Source organism: Pimephales promelas, chromosome 15, assembly GCF_988280905.1.
Source record: "Pimephales promelas chromosome 15, fPimPro1.hap1.1, whole genome shotgun sequence".
Taxonomy (NCBI): Eukaryota; Metazoa; Chordata; class Actinopteri; order Cypriniformes; family Leuciscidae; genus Pimephales; species Pimephales promelas.
This window is the reverse complement of record NC_142783.1, coordinates 23912926-23932597: the sequence shown is the minus strand read 5'-3', so window position 1 is coordinate 23932597 and position 19672 is coordinate 23912926.

Sequence of the window (19672 nt, the reverse complement as noted above, 5' to 3'; positions counted from 1 at the left end):
GACACGTCTGTTATCTCACAGGCCCTCATTCATATTGTTTTCTCACACAACCTCATAACCTCAAAGAGCTTCATTCAGAATGACATGGGCCATAAAGAGACCAGCATGCATCTACTCAGCATGAATTTAAACTTCCTGCCTGCAACTTTGCAGCCAAGTTCACAAAAGCCAGGAGTGTTTAATGGTCAAAACGAGAGCGAACCACGCAGCATAAATAAATGGAAAATGGTGAGCTTGATAAAAGGTGAAAATACATTAAACGTTCCAGCAATTGTGACTTAACACATGTCTGCTAGGGGCTGGCGCTGACAAATAATCCACTTTATCTTGATTGAGCTAATTTGGCCTCACATTAATCATGTGATGCAGATATTCTGGATGGACCACTAAAAGTGCTGTTGTTTTATTGGACTGTTCTGTCTGTCCCTCTCATTTGTCTCCAGTGGGAAACGTCAGCCCGAGGCACGGCCCAATCGATCAGGGCTCCACTTCACCTGATTGGTGGCTGCGGAGGATGGGGCGAACCAATTGCCATGGCGATAGTAGTGACAGGCAGTGGGCGGTGACACAGACCTTCATTAGCTCGTTGCCATGGGAGACGGTTGGGTTTCTGGGCTTGATTTGTAGGAGAGAAAAGGCAGGAATCATAAAAAGATGAGATGTAAATAAAATGCCCATAAAGGGATAAAAACACCAGATTTAACTTTAAAGCTCATGCATGATTTGAGAGGGATGTCATATGATGACTTAATTACAACGCTCAAATTCGTTCTTATGCACATGCTCTGATCAAAACCATCCAGGTGGGAGAGCAGATACATTGAAATGGATCCTAATGAGAAGGAGATTTTCCAACTGTTTCTGAAGCGTTTGGTTTAAATAACATTTGCTGTCTGTTGTGGGCTTTGATGAGCTGAAAAAGTGTGTTAATTTGTATTTCTCCTGCACCTGCATGGCAAGTAAGTGGAAGTGTGTTTCTCCATGTGGGTGTTTGTGTTGTGAGTAGTTGCTTACCAGTGACTCTTATTGATAAGGAATGAATGGCAGTAATTAGGATAGGAAGGATAGCTAATTGCACGCGGGGGTTCAGTGTAAACTCTGTGTGTGAATGGCCTCTTGAGCGAGTGTACATTCCCAGCCAGTAGAAAGTGGAATGCACAAATGTATTAATTAACAAGCGCTTGTTTCAACAGCCTTTTCTATGTGCCAATCTATTATGTGGTTCCTCATCATTTTAACCTTTGTTTTTTCAAAGGCATTTCCAGTTAATGACAGACACTGACAGAAAAACAATAGTAGCATATATATGACAAGCAAAGCAGCTTTTGTTTTGAAAATAGTGTCAAGTGTGCGGTGTAAGTGATGGCACGTCATTGCTAAGGGAAAAAGTACACCTGTTTCTTTCATGATAATTATGCTCAGTCGTGGGAGAAAATACTTGAAAAGAAAAAAAAATCTGTGAAAGGAAAAGGATAACATGCATCAATGTTAACTATTCATCATATGATAGCATGAAAACTCCATCAAAGAGTTTGCAGACACATATTCACCAAGCAAATGACTGAACTAAGCCACCTAAAAAGACCAGTAGAAACCAGCATACATTTTGTAGCAGATCCTGGATAATCTAGTCTTGCAGAGGCAAATGTTTAACTATTGGCATCCATGTTGTAGCTCATTCTGGTTGAGGAGCACTTTCTAGTGACAATGGAAGCTTGTTTCCATCATTGAATAATATATATATATATTTTTTACATTTACATCTCCCAACTCTGACTTTTTTTGATAATTGGAAGTTATAATGCAAGAATAATAGTTAAAATTGTGTGATGTAAACTCGCAATTCTGAGAAAAAAAAGGTCAGTTTTTTTTTCCTCAGAATTGGCTTTATGCACAGCTGCACTACTTCCTGAACTTAAGCCAGCTCCTTGCTTCCTGTCTGCCATTATTGGCCAAACTTGATTAATTCCGGTGCGTCTGATTATTGTTGCCGTGACTACTGAGGTCAGGCACACCTGGATTATTCAATTTGTCCAATAATGGCAGACAGGAAACAAGGAGCTGGCTTAAGTTCAGGAAGTAGTGCAGCTGTAAATAAAGCCAATTGGACTTTATAACTCTCAATTGCTTTATTTTCACAATACTGAGAAAAGAATTGAGAATTGCATGGTATAAACTTGCAAATGCGAGAAAAAAAGTCAGAATTGCAATTTACATATGCCACAACTGTGAGTTTATATCAGACAATTGTGAAATAAAAAGCCGCACTTACCATGGCGAAAACAAGCTTCCACCACTTGAATGGCATGTAACAGATCTAAATCAATCTTTTTCAAACATTATGAACAGACAGAAGAAATCAGAAGATTAATAATTTTATGCAATTAATGCAAAATTAATAGATCCTAATATGTTATTTCTCCAACAGAAAGAATATAATGACGGTTAGTTGTTGCTAAGTGCCCAAAGCAAAATTCAGATTTTATTGTGGAATTTTTAATATAGCCTAAAGCCCAAATATTTCCAGTAATTTCACTAAAACACTCCACAGCATAGTGACCATTTGATAGTCATCACTGGCTTTGGTAAGGTCACAACGTTTAATCCAGCCAGTGTGATTCCTGGATGACTAAAAGATCTCAGAGGTCATGGGTTAAACAAAGACTGCAGGTTAAACAAAGACCGAACGTTCTTAATTAATCCTTGGACCTCTTAGATTTAGTCTTAGATTTAGTCTTATCACTAGTTCACATTTCTACCTACTTAAGGCCAGCAGAGCTTATGCGTGCGTGCTCTCACGCACTTTCTCTAATGGGAGATTTAGGCTGTGTGTGCACATGTGGAGATACATATTCATTTCTGATCCATCTGCAAACCTTGCAGGCCTCTGCTGTAATCATTAGTGTATTCCAGCTGGACTCGGCCAGGAAGAGATGATCACACTCTGGAAATGTCAGCTCTAATGACCTACAACAGACATAACAGTGATGTAACATTTCTCCTTATGGTCAGTGTTTTACATGGTGCTATTTGAAGAATGTTGCAGGTCTGATTTTACTGATGCTGAGCTAAAGACATGTCAATACACATCTGACCATGTACATTTGTTCACATAGATGTAAAACACATTAGAGTAAAGATTCCTTTACTTCCTAATAAATACAAAAAATATCAATCATTGTTTTTTTAATAAAGTACCACTGATAATGAACCAGTCAGTAGGTTCACTGATTTTAGTCTCATGGTTAGTAGATGTATGTGCTTGATTCGCGCACACACACACACACACACACACGCACGCACACACACACACACAGGAATCAACTCATTAGGATCATTCATTCAGGAATTAGAATACACTAGCAGAACAGTTTAATTTTGACTCACAAAAATTTGTTAAGAAATTTTACTATAGTATTAGTTGAGCTGTCTGCTTAATTTAAAAAGATCCACCTCATCAGATTCGTTACGGAATCATTTCTGTTTCATCAAACGAAATGGTTTCCTGTCCAGTCCACTAACTCTATGGTGCTGGAAACAATGTTTCATCCGCATCGTGGAAGAATGCAAGTGTGAGAACATAACCGATCCATAATTACATCAGAATTTTTTATATAAATCACCAAACATGTCAACGTTTTCATGTTAATTAAAGCAGTACTGATGCTGTGCTACAATAAAATACAGGGGTTGACCATGAAGGTATCAAAAACTGTACATGTTCTCTTCTCTGCATGGGAATTGTGACATAAGGAGGCAATTTCATATAATGAAGCTGCTGGATGATTTTGTGTTGTCATCATTGGGCTGCAGGCCATTGCATTTGCATAACGTTGTGTGTTTGTGTGTGTGAGCGAGTGTGTTTCCAACTGCACTCATCTCACACTGGAACCACAACACCATGACCTTCTCACTGCATATATTACGCTGCTGCAGAGACAGCGAGAGAATATGGAGGAGGGAGAGGGAGGGAAGGAACCGAAATTGAAATCTGTTTTTATCACTAGGCTCTTAAATTAAGGATTCCACAGACAGCTTGTTAGCTTCATTGTCTTGGCACTCTCTTTTTCCGGAACAATTACGGAAGACATTACCTTCCTAGACCTAGACTATAGCGGCTGCCAGTGGGATGGGAGCTTTTCTTTTTTTCTTTTAGTGATTTCTACTGTTGGTTTTGCCACACAAATCCAGCATAACAAAGCAGCTGTACTGAGGTGCCAGCATATTCTTCCAGAACTCTCTGCGGTCCCTGCGACACCCAGACAGCTGTTGTAAACAACTGCTAATCAGTCAAATCAATCAATAAAAATCAATGACCCTGTGCTACTTCAAACAGGACGATGACATATCAGAAATAATGACAGAAACAATGATATAAGACTCAGCCGTGAACGTTTTTTCCACACAAATAAGAGAGATAAGCTCTCTGACATCAGTTCAAGACTGAATAATATCCTTTATTCAATCTGGAATCGTTAAAAAAACAATGCTAGAATGAATTCATTAACATTATCTGAGATTATGAGAAAGTTGCTGAGATAATTCAGATTTCCTGTTAAATTCTTTATTGTTCTTTTTTCCAAAGTCTTTATTAAGCCAAAATTGCTTCCATTCAGACACAACCTGACATTGAACCGAGTTAATGGATAGGTCACAGAGGCACAAACATTTTGAGAACAGACGGAAAATTAAGCATTGTTTTGAGATCGAACAATACCTCTTTCAATGTGTTGTTTTCGGCCATATATGTCAAGTCATATATATTATATTTATTTTTAGAATTATGTTTTTTTTTTTTAATTTTTGAATAAAACAAGGTCTGTGTTTAGGAACATGAAAGCCTCTCTAAATATTGCTTAGCACCACAATTTAAATGTAGTTAGAACTCAAACTTAATTTTAAATAAATTAAAAAAAAAAAACGTTGCTAACATGTTTCTACAAAAAGACAATACCACAAGGATGTGTTTACATGCTTTAATCAGACAACTAACATAATCCTTATAGAGCCTAACACAGCCAAAGATTTAGGAAAAAAACGTATTCAAAATATATAATTACAATTATTACATATATTAGGATATTCTAAAAAGAATCTATGGTAAATTAACCTCTTGCGTTGATCTACAAAAAGACAAAGATTGCAAATGTTTCTTTCAGTTAAAGTCGCTTTGGATAAAAGCGTCTGCTAAATGAATAAATGTAAGTCGCCATTTCATTAAATACTGTATATTGTAATAATGTAATAATGTTCCTGTTGGTTAACGTGCTCTTTTCATGGATGCAATGTTAGCTATATTTTTGTGAAAACTACAGTCAGTATACTTGAAACTGATTTGCTTCAGTGAAATGATAAAGTTCACATATTGCGAAGACCACATTAGATAGCCGCAATTTCTTGATTATCAAATATGGCTCCCTGGTTGATCTAACTGTTTTCCCATCCATCATTTTCAGTGCAAGGAAAGAAAAAACAAGAGGGAGACCTGGAGTTATAGGATTCAGTCAACCATCTAAATCAAATGTCTACCTTTGCTGTTTAATATGAGGTGACAGGTGCCATCTCCTCCCATCTCTTATTCTCTGTGGGTGTTTGTGTGCACGCACACCGGCCTTCAATTTCATTATGTATTGGCAAAATGTCATCCCCAAAAGTTTAAAAGCTACAACTTCAACAGAGCGACACAGTCAGCATACAAAGTTATTGAGCACTTTAAGAAATTGTGGTAGGTTGGAACTTCTTAATGGCTCCATAAAGTAGAGTTCTGAGGTGCATGAGTCACTATATCACCGTAGTTTAGCCTCCACTCCCCACGGGGGAAACGATTGCAAAACAAATGGGGCTCAGACAAAGTCATATTTTATGGCCAGTGTAAAAGTGCCCTAAAGCTGCACCAACAGCAAGATGCTGCCAATGTCAGAGAATGCGCTTTCTCAAGGATAAAACCTTTCCTTGCCTCACATCGCTTCCTCCCGCGCCAATAATTCCTGCCTCGATCCAGCATGCAACAGACGGTATAAGAGTCATTAGTCATTTTTAGTTTCTTACTCATACACCGTTGGACACGGCCGAGGTTTAGAGGGGATCAAAGATGACAGCAAGGTGTGTGTGTGTTTGTGTGTCTGACATAAATGTAGGCTGGTTTTTGCTTCTGAAAAGAAGACACAACAGCAGATGCTCAATATTAAAAAGAGTAAATTAATGACCATAATTCTTAAGGCTCCCAGCCACTTAGTTGAAATTGTCTAATTTAATAATAAATCAGTGTCATTTAAACCAGGATAAAGCTGGACCCGATTATTTCTTTGAAATTTGGCATTTAAAAAACGGATTTATATCATTTGCCCAATTTAAAATGAAGAGTTCAGACGCAAAAGCCTCTAAATGCCATTTGAAATTTTCTTCTTTAATGATGATTTTTATCAAACTTGTATATTTAAGTTCAGTAATTTCACTTAAATAACAATTAATAGGTAATTATCATTGCCATTTAAGTGAAATCACTGAACTTAAATATACAAGCTTGATAAAAATGATCATTCTAGAAGAACATTTCAAATGGCACTTAGAGGCTTTTGCATCTGAACTCTTCAAATGTAACCCCAGAAAAAAAAGAGCAGAAATAAATGTATGTTGATGAAAATGTATAAAATATAGATTTTTAGGCACTTGACAAGTTCAAACAAAGAAAAAACATGTACAAAGCATTTCATATGTCATATTCTACTAAACGTGTATATGTATTACGTTATTATGCCCTTTATATTGAATTTCTTGACTATTTAAAATCTTTTCAATGGCTGAAAAGTCAAGGGAATGACCCATGTGAGACGATTAGATGTAGCCCGTTCAAGCCAACACTTTAAACTTTAAAATGATCAGCATATCCATCTCCAGCCCAATAATATATCAGGCATTTGTATGCAGAAGCAGATAGTTGCTGATGGGGTGCTTGTCTAATATGTCACTGCACAGAGTGGATGAGCTCTTGTCATTATTGAACTGGAATATTTTGCACATTGATAAAAGGTTCTGGCCTGACTTTAGCTATTGAGCTTTTGTGAGAAAAACGACTGCAATATCCGCCCTGCTGTTGTATTGAGACAATATCCTACAATAGTCCATTCATTAGAGAAATTTCACATTTCTGCCGTGTCTAATCAGGCCTTCCTCTTTTACGCTGACAAAAAGCCGTCATTCTGGAGGTCTCCCAAATGCAACTGGGGTTGAACAAAAGACCTCTCAGCTCAGATATGAAGGATTTCATTGTTCCCAGTGCAATCAGTCATCTTTGTGACAGCTCATTAGGAGATGGACAGGAAGTTACCATATTTGGAAGGCAGCATGCTTATCTCCTTGGCTTTTAATAAGACATTTTATCTGAACGATCGAGTTTTCAGGGGAATGTTGGAGTCTTTTGTTTTGCCAGTTTTTACTTTGCTAACTTCACAGAACTGTGGCTAATTGTGCTGAAATATAGTTGTTATATATAAATTAAGGAGTTCTCAATCTCACACTACACATTTCAGATGGCTAGAAGCCCATGCAACAACAGGATTTATGCATTGCTACAAACAAGTCTCTTTCTCTGTGTGTCTTGCTACAATAAATGTAAGAAAGTATTTCTCAACAAAAGCAAAATGATTTATGAAGCTTTTCTGTTGTGTTCACTTGTTCCCAGATAAGAACAAGATTGTCCTTCAGAATCCATGCTTAAAGTGATTTCTTCAAAATCATTTTACCTGTCTCACTGGAACGGGGCAGAATAGCAACACACCTGAAGAAATCCCAGCATGTTTCAGATCTCAGTAATCCTTTGTGAGACTGGGAAGAGCTGCATGGAAGAGCAAAGATGTGGCCTTCATGTTAAATAGATGAAACTTTGTACTATTTCAGGGACAAATATGTAACTGAAACCTTCTAATGCATGAGAAAGAGTTAGCAAGAGAATGGGGAGAGAAAATGAGAAGGAGGAAAGAGACTCAATTTTGTGAAAGCATTGAATCTTACACTCTTTGTGAGGAGGAAATTCTAGTTTCCACATGCTGATTTAAAGTTCAAACAGCAATAGCACTCAACCAGTCACAATGAAGTTACTGGATGAATGAAAATAAACTTGTGTAGCCTATGGTTGAATAATAATGTAGGGAATGTGACATTTTAACACTAAATAAGATCTACAGCAAGGTCAATGAAAATAGCTGGCTTGCAAAAAAACCAACATTTTTTTCAATGACACATTTGAGAATATAAAGCATACAAATATACAATATGTAAAATGTAATAAATATCTAAAATTTTATAGTTACATTAAAATTATTGTAAATGATTAGTTATATTAATTAAAATCATTATAATTTATAAAATTACAAGAAATCGTACTCGGTTACTAACGTAACCTCGGTTCTCTCTAGAAGAGGGAACGACTATACTGCGTAATATCTTATGCCAGAGGAAAACCTCTTTTCAGGCACATGTGCAGCTCACTCAATGAGCCTAGGTCAGGAGGTGTTCCGAACGTAAAAAGACATGGTGAGTTTTTATCTGGGGACAAAAACGCCTCAGCACGTTGTTGACTACCATTTCCAGACAGTTTTTGTGTAGAAGCTTCTTCCGTCTGACCACTGGCCAAAGAACGGTCTGCCCTCGAGTAGCGCTCCCCACCCCGAGGTGGAGGCGTCCGTGGACACCACTTTCATTCTCGAGGAAGCCCCCAGGCTTACACCTGACCGTCGGTACCAGTCGATTGCTCTGCAAGGTTTCAGAGCTGTGGTGCATTTCTGATCGTCCTTGAGGCGAAACAAACTGAGGCTCATGCAGCAGGCGCAATTAAAGCAGACCCAACTGACCTAAATTCTCGAGATGTTCGAGTAATATGGTCCTGTGTTCTATGATCTCTAGCCGCGTTTCCACCGCAGGAACTTTCCCCAGGAACTAGGAACTTTGGGGTGGTTCTTGCTGTCTTTACGCCGCAGGAACCAGGGTCTAAGGGGAAAAACTTCCTGTGAAAAAAGTTCCTGGGACAAATAGTCCCTGGTAATTGTGGTGGAAACGCGGCTTCTGAGAGCAGAGCAAGAGCAAGAGCGTGGTCTCTTGTCCCGGGCTTGACGGCGCTGTAAAGGCAGGCGAAGGCTGTGGCTGGGAGCTTCGAGCAGAGTTTTGGGTGATCTGCTGCGAAGCTAGAGCGCTTTGGTAAGAAGTGCTTCATAGCCTTACAAGAAAAGGTTCTATATAGAACCTTAAAAGGTTCTATCAGCGCTATTTGGAACCCCTAAAAGGTTCTATACACTGTTAAAGAAAGGGTTCCTCTGGGTTCTATATAGAACCCTGGGGTTCCGTACTTGGCCAATAGAACCTTTTACCAAAAAAAAATGGTTCTATAAAGAACCATTTTGGAGTTCCATTTATGAAGCGGGGGATGGAACCATTTCTTCTAAGAGTGTATGACGTCTTTTGAACCTATCCGCGAATCTATCTGCATTTAACGGTTGATCAAAAGAGATGGGCACGTCGAGGAACTTGGTCCCTTTGCAGGAAACATGCATCCAGTCGGTTGTGCGAGAGCGCCGCCCACTCAAGGCCGAGGCTCGCCAAAAAAAGACTTCTTAAAAAGACGCCGCTCTTTTAGATAGAGTGTCAGTCGCAGAGGTAAATACATACTCGGCAGAGTAAAAGCATTGCAGGTTCGGCGACTGAAGGCGGCGAGATGAAGGCCAGCAGCTTCAGATGCAAAGGCTCGTCCCGCAGAAAGCTTTTTTCAGATGGCGGGGCATCTTCACTCTGGATGAAGAGTGGTAAAGAGATGAAAAATCTGATTATATCAGCCCATCAAGCTGTATTTATAGGAGCAGGCCATGCCTGTCTTGTTAGGACGTGACGTAGTGGGCGCGAAGCGCCTCCATTGGATCTGACGTCACCTAGGGCCTCTCTAGATAGGCTGCTGCAGTTGCCGCAGGACAGCCAATAGGCACGCAAGCCATCTTGCCTATGTCTGCATGCTGCCGCAACGCGTTTTACATTAACTCAAAATTAAGGATAATCTTTGGCTTCAACATCTCATGGAAAAGAGGTTTTCCCCTAGCGCAAGTGATTATGAACCTCTCGTAAGAGAACAATACAAATGTACTCTTCTCACTACAGAATACATATTAAATATTGAAGTATGAAGTATTTTTAGTATTGCATCAAAGGGACTTTTCTCATACTCGGCATAATACACAATCTGTAAAATATGCCTGAGAAATGGTATACCGAGACTTAAAAAAAAATACATTTATTTTAAATGAGAAGCAAAGACAGAAGGGGGAAAAAACAATTTTGCTGGAGGGCCATTTTCTTGGCTCCCTATGAAAAGGTCAGATGGTTAGTTTATGTATTAAAATGTGTCTACTGATAATTGGTTTTTTATCATTCATTAAAATTTACAATGCTCCAAGGCACAAAACTATTACTGAAAACATTTTGCCGAAGTCCAAGGAGAGGAGAACATTTTGTCTGCTCCTTTCCTTCTCACCTCCACACCCATCCCATCCCTCTCTCCTTCATTATTGAGTATGTAATTAAGTTATTTCCCTGCCTCTATCACGTTCCCTTTATTCTACCTTCTCTCTATCATACCGGCTGTCAGGTTTTGTGTGTTTGGTTGGCCACTTGCCCTTTTTAGCTGACTGGAATGAAGGTACTTTTGTTTTTCTTTCTTTCATTCATTCAATCATTCATTCGCTCTCCAACATTCATCTGACTTAAGTGTTATATTAAGGTTCATCCTGTCACCTATATTTTACCACAAGACCACAGGACCACAGTCTGTATCCTGTGGTATATCTGTATGTGTGTGTCATAGGACGAGTTGCAGCTGCCTGACTTTGGCTGAAGACTCAATGAGGCAGGAACAATTCCAGGGGAATTGTGAAGCATATGGTCTAGGGTGCTGGATCTGTTGTCAGAGAGAAACTTGTGAGGTGTGTGTGTGTGTGTGTGTAAACATGACACAGAAAAAAATGAATCTGGGCATTCCTGTGAATATAACTAAGAGGGGAAATATGGAGGCTTTTGTGAGTTTGGGCAAATGTTTATATTTGATTAAACACAACCATACATTTACGTGTATGAATGTGGATATGTATCCTAATTTTGAGCATTCTAAAAATAGCTTTTATACAATCAATCTTGCTGTGATCAGTAAACCCAGACATGCAGATTGAAGATGTGGAATATTCTAGCTTCAAATGATAGACCATGATTCTCTACATCAGACATAAAATAAATGATTGTTTCTCACCAGCCATGATTTAAAAAAAAGTTAATATTTACATTAATCTTTCTACATTAATCTTTCATTAAAAAACATTCACTGATAAATAGCAGTGTTAAAATTAAAATCATTAAAATTAACAAATAATTTTTAACCTATGAAAAAAAGCCAAATATTACAAAAAAGCATTATTCTTTAATAAAAAAACATAAAATATTATAATAAATTTAAAATAAAAGAATAAAACAAAATAATTTAATTAACAGACGCAACCGTCCTGTATTATCATTTAATCCATGCATTACGTTGCAGTTCCTTTAACCAAATTACCAGCCATAGCTTTTAGTTTCTCACCGAATCCAATTTTTACACATTTACATAGTTTGCCAGGTATTACGTTTGGACCGTGCTCACCCACATGTGAAAACAGACACACACACACAAGCTCAAAGCATATTTAATTTTGCCCATCTCTCGGCTCATATCTGAATTCCTCACACAGCATTGAGGAGCACAGAGACCGGAGAATAGAGACGTCGGTCTGTGTAGGGTTGGAGAGAACACTTATTTCACACACACACACACACACACACACACACACACACACACACACACACACACACACACACACACACACACACACACACACACACACACACACACACACACACACACACACACACACACACACACACACAAAACACACCTTGCGTCTCCTCTCTAATGTTAGTGACCGGTTAAAGGACCTCTTTGGATGTCAAAGCTTTGCAGGTCTGCATTGAGGGAGAACACACCCTGTTAACCTGCACAACCTTTGACCTCTGAGCTCAAGAAGAGATGACCATTATGACATTTGGTCTGTCTTATTCAAAAGGGACTTAAAATGGCTTGACTTTTCCATGTACCGTAGCATTCTTTTAGCAAATCACTTCAAAAATAAACTATTCATCAGTTCAGGAAGAGTCCCATCCAAGGCATTTGGCATCTCTGATTCTTTTTAGCGAATCACTTTAAAAATAAATGATTCATCAATTTGAGTCTATAGTCCCTGTAAGGCATTTGGCATCTCTTTCATAGCAAAATAAACACTGCTGTTCATCAGTAGTTATGTTTACTAGGTTTAATTGTATTTACCTTGCATTTATTATATTGCAACCTAACTGCAATTATATCAATTTCTTTTTTTTTTCAAAAACCCACATGGTTTTTGAGCAACCTACTTTTTAAAGAGTATCTTGACGAGCTTAACTACTGTAAAACTATATTAACTGGATACTTGATTAGATTTACAAGTTTAGACAGCATCACTGATTATAATGGCATCTATTTACTTTTGTCATGTCGCGTAGCTCGTGTCCGGTGTAGACACAGTGTTAAAAGATACGGTTACAAAGTTTCTTCTCCAACACTGATCAAATGTAGGCCTACTGTATGTGTGAGCAAACACTGAATCCCAAGATCCCCTCAGACTCTGTTAAAAGGTCTAAGTGTCTGGTAAACGGATGTGAGATTCCTCAGTTAGACAGTAGAAACTACTGTATAGCACCAGGATTTTAAAAGACTTGCGGGTCTGCAATTCAATAATTCAGTCTTGAAACGCCTTACTGAGCCAACCACATGGATCTGATTTCCTGTGCTAAAATAAGAGTACAAACCCAATAACAGATACACAGGGAGAGAGAGACATGTAAAACAAAAGGGTGGAACTAGCATGTGGATGAAATTACACCTCTGGCAGATGTATTGTAAAAACAAATTAAAAAGAACGACTAGCTGTGTACGTTAGAAAGTAAGTTAAACCTCCAGTGTCAAAGTGTCAAACACATGGCCGATAGATCATTTTTAAGATTTAAGGTTTAAGATTTACAGTTTGTCTGTGACCAAGAATGGATAGATAGGGGGATCTGCAGTGATTTAGTAGTGGATCAATCAATATTCTGCTGCATAATCGATGTGTCAGCAGAGATTTAGACTGTCCCATTGAATTAGAAACAGAATGAGCACATGATTTACAAATGTCTAAGCAACATGTTTAAAACATATCTAAATGCAATTATATTCGTAGGTCATCTATCAAATGCATTATATATACACGTGTATGTACTCGCATAGATACATACCAGAGGTGGAAAGTAACGAATTACCAGAGCCAGCCCAAGCCTTTTGGGGACCCTAAGTAATTTGATTTGGGGGCCCACTACACGGAGTCACCTGTGCTTGACGATTATTGACACAAATATCACACAATAATGATACATTATAAATTAATACAGTGAGGTTAGGTAGAAATAGATTATAAAAAAAATAGATAGCCTACTTAAATATTTGTTTAAACTTTTACTTTACTCTTTTATATTTAGCATGTTTTGTTTTAAGAAGTTTCAAAAAATTTAACTCTTTGAAACTTATTAAAACAAACTCTCAAAACATATCAAATAAATTATTTGCTAAAATAATGACAACTGACAAAAAATAATCAAAAACATAATAAGAGCAAGGGTTCAACAATGACAATTGCTGAAAACTGTAAAAATATTATTTCTCAACTGTCTTAATTCAGTGTAACGGTCCACAAAATCTTTATTATTAATAATTTTTATTATTGAGTTTGTTGGATTGTACATGACAGAATCCAACAAAGTCTGTTACTATAAAGCCCAATTTATACTTCTGCGTCCACCTCCCGCCGTAGCTACGTCGTAGGCAGTGTGTAGCACGCGTACCGTTCGGTGTACCCTGACGTGCACCTTATGTCAACTCTAAGTGGACGCAAGCACTGTGATTGGTCTACTAGAACGGCGTAGGTCCGACGCAGAAGTTTAAATCATCTTTAATACCAGTAATGATGTACTGGCGCTCGTTGTATCTCTGTGTGTCTGCAATGTATTTATCCCCTCTGGGCTTGCCGTAGATAGGAATGGATTAATTGCTGCACAAAACATACTGTAAATAATCATGCAAACATACTTTTATCTTGCTCTTTTTTCCCCTCCTCTGTCATTTTCTTCATTTTATTTTCGCCACCAGAGGGATACGTCCTTTTTTGTGAAAAAAAAGGACGTATCCTCCTTTACCGCGAGTCCACGACAATGCGCAATTGCGTACGATTTGTCTATGACTTAAACGCTGGCAGACACAGCAGCAGTTGTAGGGAGGTGTATTGATCATGAAATCAGAATTTTCTTGTCTTTAATTATTCATTCATTCATAATAATCAATTAATTTATGTCACTTGTTTAAGTCATCTATTTAAGTCATCATCTCGGTAGTCCCAATGGCCAGTAGGCCTAAATGCCTGTGCACCAAGTACATTTATTTTTCGTAAACCTTAATGGCTGAGATGAGAAGATTTACCTTTATACTGGGCTTTCTTTTTATTTTGTTGCTTTCTTTGTTTTTGTCCCCATGCACCAGAGGTTTTGCCGCTTCGTTTTCGGTCAACGCGCTAGCAGCTGATCACTTGCCTAACGTAACGCAACCCCCTTAGGATGATCATGTTTAACAAACATTTTTTTTTGTTTCGCTTGTCATTGTAGTTCTGTGATTTCTCGATTAATGGGAAGTAGCAGAAAATGTGATGGGTAGCATGAAGCTGAAATTGTCGTCACAACAAACAAGAAAAATTAACCAAAAAAATTAAAAAATAAAATACTTTTGTCCATCCATATGACATTTCCTGTATCAATGTCAATGCTGGTGCTTTAAAAAAACACATTCACCCATGCAGAGTAACAGAGCTGAAGCACGGCCAAAACAGGTTTCCTTTGCAGGACATATTTCTATTTTTAACTACTAGAGTCAAAAGTTAGACAGTGTAGCTTTAAGAAGGTGACCAGTTTCTATTGACATGAAAAGACTGGTGTGGTGCATTGAGTTTACATCACATACCCAGAGAAGAACAAATGTATTTGCTGTATAACAATGTATAAAGAGAATTTGACTTTTGTCACATCTGGAATGTAATAGTATGTAGAACAGGGTATAAAAGCTTGCAATCCAGATACTCAAGCAATACACCAAAATATTGTCAAAATACTTCCTGAGAGTTATTACTCCCACCGAGGGAAGGAGAAGACATTTTCAGAAAGTTGTGCAGATGTCTTGGACTTTTCGCAGCTCAGTTTCACTTGATTTAGTTTGGTTCTTGTTTATGTCATTTCCATTGTTCTTATGAAAAACAGTGTGAGGAAGAAAACGTATCCCCATCTGCTTTTTAAATTGAGGTCTTTTGTGCTTTTCACACACAGTTTTCTCCTTTTTCATCACCTTCACCAACCACAGACTTCAGACTTTCTTTGCTGCTCTCTCTCTCTCTCTCTCTCTCTCTCTCTCTCTCTCTCGCTCTCTCTCTCTCTCATTGCAGATGGCAAAGGCACTGCAATTCATTATTCAGATTCGACTTCATCATTTATAATGGAGGGTGATGCATTTCAAAATGCCTCTCTAAGTCGTGACAAGTGAAACCAGTCTAAAATATGAAGCCCAGCCAGGCCTGAAGGCTGCAGAAACTCAAGTCAACACATGATTGGGTTTAACTGGTTTTACACCCATTTTGAAATGAATGAGTGGGTTTTATTTGCAGTTTGTCTCAAGGAAATAAATGCCACCCTCTCTAGTTAGAGTTTGTTTGCCTCTATAAATGTGTAGGAACCCTCTATTGAGGTTGACTGGCTGGGTGGATCTCTCTGCTGTGTGACTGGAATGAGAAACCATGTGATGCTCGTAAGCATTGAATTTAAGCGATTCGGAAGCAAAATCAGAGGCATCATCCTTAATGGAGAAGACAATAAATAATATGCCAAAAAATGCCATAATGTCAAAAAACCTAAATAATGTATTTAAACATAATAATATTCACATAAATTTCCATGTATAAGTACCAGATACATGTACCTGTACATACATTCATACAGGTACTTAGGGTGTGTAAGAAGATTATGGTTATTTTGGTTCAGTTCGCATACCAAATGAATTCGATTCTCCAGTTTAAACCCAAGATTGGGAAAATCTAATTTATATCGATATTAATGGTGCAAATTCTGAAAATTGTGAATGGACGCAGCTGTCCAAAATTGTAAATCCAGTCTGCAACTCAACATACTCAAACTGATTGTTTGTAGCAAAGATTTGTGTAACTGTATTCCACAGTGCAGTGGTAATTATTACCAGAGTCATTGATTCCATCTGCTCACCTATCATTAAGAGAATGTGTTCCACTCGCACCTTAAAAGAGCCGTACCTAATTCAACTTGTTTTATGCCTTATCTGAATTCGTTATTGTTTCAGCATGCAGAGATGCTATTTGCCTAACACTTACCGATCGCTGGGAAGATCTCGACTTTTTCTTAGCGATGATTGCAGACTTTAATTAAACACAGGGGGCATGTTATTTTATGGATATCTCAACTCGTTCTGTAAATAAATACAACTTAGGTTATATCAAAACATAAAAGAACAGCCGTTAAATGTATAATAAATTTACTAAACAACATGTACAAAATATGATTTTACAAAAAAAAAAAACTATGGATGCAAAAGATGACCAGTGGCCCAGTATGAAAGATGAAGAAAAGATAACGGGTGGCCCAGTCAGACCAAAACACAACATGACAGTTGAGGGCTGCAACTTCACTTTTTAAATAACAATATCCTGGCCGGACTGCTGTTGTCAGTGATATAAATATGATTTCTTTATGTCTAGTGACATATCAGGGCCATTTTATGATTATTCGAAATAAATTTCTTACATACAGCTCCTTTAAAGTAAACGATGGTCGGTGGCCCAGTATGGAAGAACAAAAAAGATGACCAGTGGCCCAGTATGAAAGATAAAGAAAAGATAACCGGTGGCCCAGTTTAAAAGAAAAAAAAAATGGCCGGTGGCCCAGTATGCAAGAAAATACGGCCTGTGGCCCAGGATGAAATAAAAAACAAAAAATGGCTGGTGGCCCTATATGAAAAAAAGAAAATATTTCTTTTCAGTATGAAAGATAAAGAAAAGATGGCCAGTGGCCCAGTATGAAAGAAAAAGAAAAGATGGCCGGTGGCCCGATATGAAAGAAAAAGAAAAGATATGTGGTCTCGTATGAAAGAGAAAATGGTCAATTGTGGTCTTATATATATAAAAATTCTTGTAACTATTTTTTCTCTCTGCGTTTTAGGAACTATAGGATTCACAACTGGTGGGTACACTTTTCTTTACTGTTCTTTGGGGGTGGTCGGGTGGAATTATCCGCCACCTAATTTTGGGGGTCGGCTGCGACCCAGCATTTGTCTTCAAGCAGAAAATGCAGATTCCGTACCCTCGGAATACAGACGGGCCTTACACCAAATAACTTTAGATCATAATTGTGCTTGCTGAGCTGTTAATAAATGAATACTTGTTACTCTATTTATTCTCCCGAGTCTTTCTGATAGAACTATAGACATAGCTCCATGTACGTGTTTGGTGACCCTGGGAGGAACTGGGTCAAAAAGAGCCACTCAGTGTCATGACTCCCACTAAGCAATTCTGCAAAGAAAGAGGAATAAGTGACTTGAAGGGAGTATCCCTTTAACGTTCACGCCCATCCTCTGTGTGTGTGTGTGTGTGTGTGTGTGTGTGTGTGTGTGTTTGTGCTACCGTGTGCCAACAGGAGACGGATGCACTTTACACAATTCATGTATGCAGGTTGCACAAGTGCATGCAGGTTAATAACCACAAACCAACACACTTACAAAAGAAATCCTATAAATTGAAGAAAAAGTGAAAAAGGGTTGAATGGAGATGGAGATATGGAGATAGCATGTGAGAGAGAGATAGACAGAGACAGCCAAAGAGAGAAAATGCATGGTGACGCATACGCTTCTGAAATAGACTGGAAATGACATTTTGCAAAGCGCTTCCCGCTATGAGAGCAATTTTCCCAATGATTTAACCTCAACCGGCATTTATTTTGGTGAACTATGAGCTTAAGAACAGCTTGCTGCATGAAAAAGCCACTCTCAAAAGAGAGGAGTCTTGCCCAGAAAATAAATGGGGTGAAATGCACAACATTTTTTTTTTCTTTTTCAGCGGACATGAAAAGTTCACATTCGCAATAACATTTCATTTTAGCCAGGCTTTACATCAGCGTGACATTGTCATGATTTGATTGATTCTTCGATTATCTGTTCTTTCTGCAGGAGAGAGGCCAGATTGGACGGACAGCAGGTGGCATGATTCCCTACACCGATGCTAGATTCATTACTTCATGCCAGCCTGGACACAACATCCGGCTCAACATAAATACACCTCTGATGTCAGACAGGATAAAACTTGATTCTTTTGAACTTGAGGTTAATAATTCTTAGATAATTATTTTAGTGAACACATCTGTGGAACTTCAGTCTGGAAGAATAAAGTGGTGTCTGCTTTCACTCCAGGAAAAAAAAAAAAAAAAAAAAGCTTAAACAACTTAAACTCATTTTACTGGAGTTAGGTGGTCTGATTTGCAGCTTTCCAACCAGCTAAAAAAACACCTCAGACCAGTTTACAATTGTTGTTGTTGTTTTTCAGTGACAGTGTAACCCTTCATAAATGAAGAGCTAAGATAGAAACTTGTTTAGTATGAAAGAGTTATAGAAAAGAAGAAGAGAAAAATGGTTATGGCTAAAAATGCCAGATATAATCTTTAAAAATCTATAAAAAAATGGAAAAACATGATTTTAGGCCTAATAGCTACATTAAAGTGTCTAGAGATGAAATACTTGGACAGATGATTACCACCTGACCTGAGAAAGAAAAACAAAAGACATAAAGGAGGGCAGGGAGGGCAAAAGTGCATGGGGTTAAACAGAGAGTGACTCTGTCAGTAAGGTTGTTAAAATGTGCAGTATACAATAGAGCACAGTTTAATCCTCTGTCCCACAATGCAATGTGCTCATCTTGACCTTCTGTTTGTGACAAGATTATAGTTGATCTTTTTTTTTAAAGTGATCAGACCGCCAATCGTTAAGACATTTTAAGACACAAAACTGAAATGCAAAAAACAGTTTCTTTGCAAGATGACAACTGAATATCACTCCCATCCAACACGATCATGTCAAGTGACACAGCCCATTCTCACCCCCAAGGCGTCACCTAACTGACGCCTTGGGAAGCATTTGGACATGCTTCAATATCTGACGCTTTAGGCGCCCTTTAGCGTCAGTATGATGACGCCCTAGGATCGCGTGTACCCTACCCCCAAACCTAAACCTAACCGCGTCCTCTAACTGACGCTTTCCTTTAGCGTCAGTTAAAGGACGCCGTAGGATCGCGTCATATAAGTGACGCTAAAGGGCGCCTAAAACGTCAAATATTGAAGCATGGTCAAAGGTGACGCCTTTGCGTTGGAATGAATGCGTTGGAAATAATGCCTTCAAGAAAATCACACAGTAAAAACGTATACACAGTAT